The sequence below is a fragment of the Crocodylus porosus genome, unplaced genomic scaffold (genome assembly GCF_001723895.1).
Source record: "Crocodylus porosus isolate Cpor-Errol unplaced genomic scaffold, CroPor_comp1, whole genome shotgun sequence".
NCBI lineage: Eukaryota > Metazoa > Chordata > Crocodylia > Crocodylidae > Crocodylus > Crocodylus porosus.
In genome coordinates, this window is record NW_017728943.1 from 128,509,054 (window position 1) to 128,514,123 (window position 5,070).

Below are 5,070 nucleotides of genomic sequence, written 5' to 3' on the forward strand. Positions count from 1 at the left end.
ATAGTGGGCTCTGGTTCCTTGAAGGGAGATCAGATGTCTTCAGTTCTCAGACATCATTGGGATTAGTGGAAAGGAAGGGAGAAGCGGACAGGATGGAAAAGGGGAGGAGAAGGAGAGAGAGAAGGGAAGGAAAAAGGTGGGGATGTAATATTTATAGTCCTTTAGTCACATACCTACCAATTAGGCCAATATTCTGTTTTTCATCAACTTGGGGTTTGTCTTCACTTTATCGTTGTTTTTCTCTTCCTTAGTATCAGGAGCCATTTGCTTAAGATATGGGTGGAATGCACCATAACAAATCCTTTTACCCATAACAAGCATTTTTATCATCAGACTTGCAGAAAAACAAGCTGCATCAGAACCTTTTCTCTGTAGAGAACAGGTCATACAATTGCATAACTCCACTCTTAGCCTACTTATGTCAAGGCTGCCTTGCAGGCCTAAGGGACCTTTTCAGTCCTGTCAAGCATCAAAAGGCTGAACTGTCTCCACAGCTAGGTGGTGTGGTAGGGGCAGGGTGTAGGGGAGGTGGAGCCCTGTGAAGAAAAAACTTGCTTTAATTCTCACTGTGGCAGAATACCATCTCTGTCTCTCCCTAAACTCTGCTAGCTGACAATTTGGTTACCATGGTAACTGCAGAGGGCAGACACCTCTGGCCCCATCAGCTTCAGGTAGCCTTGAGTTGTAACCTGAGCTGGATACATTCCTGAGGGAGAGGGAAAACTTGCTCTCTCTGCCTACATGACTGGCATCACACACCTGGGTAGGGGCTTAAACTCCCTATTATTCTAAGCAATGGGAGGGGCTAGAGACCCTGCTAGTTTACCCGGCAACCAGTGATACATTTCAAATTTGTTGGCTAGCTGTTGCTGGCCTTCATTGGATCAGGTAAATGAGGTCATATGGTCTATATAAGTTAAGAACTGCCCAGGAAGAGAGGTAGCAGCCATAATAAGAAATCTCAGGTAAGCGGAACCATCTGAAATGTGCTCTCTCTCTTGAAACTCATTGTCAATGAACTGCTTGCCTCCAGAGGGAATCTCCACCTGCCTCTGGATGATACTTGTGAGTAAGCTACTTGAGATCTAACTAGATATATAGCTTGCAGTAACACAAATGCATAATCAAAGGCTATCATGCCACTGTTTTCTCTAAGATATTTCTCTGATATCGCTCTACCCTTGTGATGGCTAGAACCAAAGAAATTAATAAGCAATAAATATGTGCTTCTTGGAGGCATTTGGAACTTTTGTCTAATACAAAGCTTGTATTTTTGTAACCCACAAATGTAACTTGTAACTGTTTGTGGAACTGACTAGGCCTCAAAGACAAAGCTATAGCTGTGAAATTAGCTGACTTAATAGTTCTTTCTCACTCAGAATTTATCCTTTATGATGATAAAAACTGGATTCAAGTGCCCGGCTTATTCAGTACATTTCAAGAAAGGACATCTCAAAAAAGCACGGTCAGAGAGTTTTGAAGGGGCTGGATTTAGGCAGGGTAATGTTAATTTTAAACCTGAAGAAGTTGTGTTGCAATTTGCTTATTGGATAAACCCAAGCTTGGGCAGTAACTTATTATAATAATTTCTAACACCTTTTAACCCCATAGGATAACAGCTATAAAGCAATATTATGAATGGCTATATAACTAAAAATTAGCATAATTAGAATATAAAAAAACACACACGTCATAGTAACCCTTGAGAAGGACGGAACAGAAGGGTCATTGCTGTCCCATACTCCACGGATCTTTCTTACTCCCTATGAGAGTGAGGACCAGATCCTGACTGAGGGGCTTCCACCGGTATCCTTTGGGCAGCCCAGTTCAGAGACGTCTGACTTTGCTGATTCAACCTGACGTGCATCTTCTAACCGAGGAACTATCACTAAGTTACTAACCAAGTGGAAACTCTTGGTTAATTTCTTTATCTGTTTTATTATCACTGTCAATTTTAATCTGTATTGTTATGTTGTCTGCTTATTAGCTTAACCTTTTTATTAACTATTATATATGCAAACTATATCTTTTGCTGTCATAAGTAAAATTCATTCCTTTTTGTAAGTGAAACTTGTCATTTCTTTTCTTTCCAACATCACCTTCTCGATCTCGGACCAAAAAGCTCAGTGGCTAATAAAGTTGCAGTGCTCAGTCAGTCTGCAACTAAATTGATATACTCACAGTGCCCAGCTGGCCTGTGACATACCCTGTACCCTATTCCAAACCTACTCCTTGTAACCAATAAAGTTCTCCTTTACCTAGCATGGGAGGCTTATTGGGACAGGGTCTAGATTATGCGTTGGGGCCACTATTTGTGCTTGAGGCTGAGGGAAGCACCCCAAGTTCTTGCAGGGGGTCAAGTACCTTCAAGGACTACTAGGCCTGTGTTTCCCAGAGGGTGCAGGTCCAAGATCAGTCTAGACTCTGGGTGGTGGTGGTGCTACCCCCAGACTTGCAGGTGTGCTCCAGGAAAAGGGTTGGCTAGATGTGAGGCACCCCCCAGGAAGGCACTCAGAGCCTGGAAGGTGGTCAGGCGCAGTGAGATGGGTGGCTCAACACAGGAGCACCCTCTACTGGGCCACCACACCTGCCACTGTTTGTGACAAACACCTAACCTCCCTTCTTAGCTTTCTTTCCTTTTGAACACCAAGGCATGACAGGAAAATAATAAGGGAGACCCCGAAGTATGGGAGAATAAGCAAACAAGTGGAGACATCTCCAGGATACAAACTCCCACAGATCCATTCCACTGGACCGTTTATTTTTGTAGTTATGCCACAAAGAGGATGAAACTGATTTTGATAATTTCCCTTCTGCATTCCTTCCTGGAAGCTTCCATGTGTCGATAGCAAATTTTCTCTAACAAATCTCTTCTTGGTAAAACCAAGTCTCAATCACATACAACAATGGTTAATGCAGTGAGTTATTTGTATAAGCAAAGCCTACGAGATCTGGCACTCTATTTAGTTGTGCTGTTCACTGGCTTTGAGGTTATTTTTATAGCTATTATGTGACTTCTGGTCATTTCAGAGCCACATTGTTGATGTCTGTGTAGATTTAGTACACCTACATTAAAAAATAAGTGGTTCTCTAAAGAGAGTTCTACAAAAAAGTGGATACTCTTGCAGCAAGCAAAGTAGTTAGTAATTCTTTTGTGATTTCTAAGTAATAACAATAAAGAAACTTTGCATTTGTTATTAATTCTGCAGTCATTTTATGTCAGATCTTCAGTGGATTATATTTTTCCAAAGTTCCAAATATTATCCTGACAAATCTGCTCAGAACCTATAGAAAGATTGAACTCAAAAACTGAGGGGCATATTGTCTGTGTTCCATTTGTAGCATTTACTTTTTAATCAAGTTAAGTTGTAAAAATCCCACTGTAAAAGCATACATTATCATTACCTCCCTCTTGCTGTTACTTGATGTGTGTGCAAAGGACTGTTCTTCTGTTATAAATAACTGTATATAAATGAGTGTGTATGTTTTTAATTAAAACACTGGGGATAGGTTTTATTGTTACTAGTTGCTGTTACTCATTTGATGAGGAATATCAGTTTAGACATCTGTTGTAGGAAAATTATAGCATCCACTCAAAGGTTTACATGAACAAAAAGAAAAAAAATTTTTTAAGTGGTGTCCATCACTACTGGTGCTGAAGTGAACCTGAGTAATGATCATAGGTGAATGATGACCCAATTCAGCAAAGCATGAGCAAAAAGCTTGCCATATGCTTGAGTGCTTGCTGACTCAGGGCCTATTTCCCTTGTATCATTACTTAGCTGCTAATTATTACGAATTCAAAACCCAAAGCAACATGATTTTGCATTACACCACTTTGTGTAGGAAGGGGAGCCTTCTGTTTTCCTCCCATTCTTGCCGTTATAAACAGATGGGCCTTGTATACGAGTTCTGTTTCTTTTAGTTAACAAAACCAACAGTCAAAATTGTCATTGTTGCTTATCCATAGATTCATGAGGATTAAAGTCTAGTCCAATGTGTTGAGGGTTGATTTGCATTTTCTGATCTAGCTGTTCCCCTCTCTTTGGTTTATAAAAGACTCGCTTTCTTTTGAAAACAAGAGGATTAAAAAAAGGGTTTGTAGTTAAAAATTCCAGCATGTCTCTTTATATATAAAGTTTTACATTAAATATTTCTACTATAATTATCATGTAATTTATGTCTTTCTGGAAAAATAACATCAGTCGTTGCTGTGGTTGCCCTGTGTTTATAGTCTCAGACTGTGACACCACTGGCCAGGTGCAAAGACAATGGCTGTCTATTAATTTCTCTGCACCATCTGTTAGCCTCAGTATGCACAAAACCTGGGTCCTGCTGAGGAGAGCCCTGTTATAGTTGCTGCTATGGGTTTAATTTTATTTTAATCTGGGCTGTTCATTCTGAAATTGTGCATAAGGGTATGTAGGGGTCAGCATGCTTTGTAGCAATGCATACACCAGACTTTAAATCTGTCCAATGTAGCTCATGAAGCTATTTTTGCAAATTTCCACTGTATTAGACTCACAGGAGATGTGGATTATTACATAGTTGCAGGTATGTTTTGGTGAAGCAAGCTAATATAATGTGTTGGGCTATTAGTTGTTTGTGCTCCAGGATGCCTGACTTAAGTCAGTTGGTGCCAGTTCAGTGCCCAAAAGAAACAGATTCAAACCAAAAAAAATCCAGTCTTCAGATAGGGGTCAGCCAGCCCTACGAATTTGTCTGCATGAATGGGTTACTGGTACCACCTTAGTCGGGGGGGCATGTGCCCCCCCTGTGACCAGTCCCACTGACCAGGAGGGGTCCCCCCACAGCCAGTCTTGCTGCCGAGGGGGCCCACTGTCTTCATGGACACACCACCGAGTCTGTGGGCAACCCTACTTCACTGGGGCTGCTTACAAGCACATAGTCTACCTAAACAGAGCTATTTGTAGGGTGACAGCCATGTCACAGGCTGGCTAGGTGCTGTGCGTGTATCTGTGAGAGAGTGCTTATGCTAAGCAAGGCCTAGCATTAAAAAAAATGCACTAAAACTCCCAGAATGCTTCAAGGAGGTTGAGGAGTCAGCGA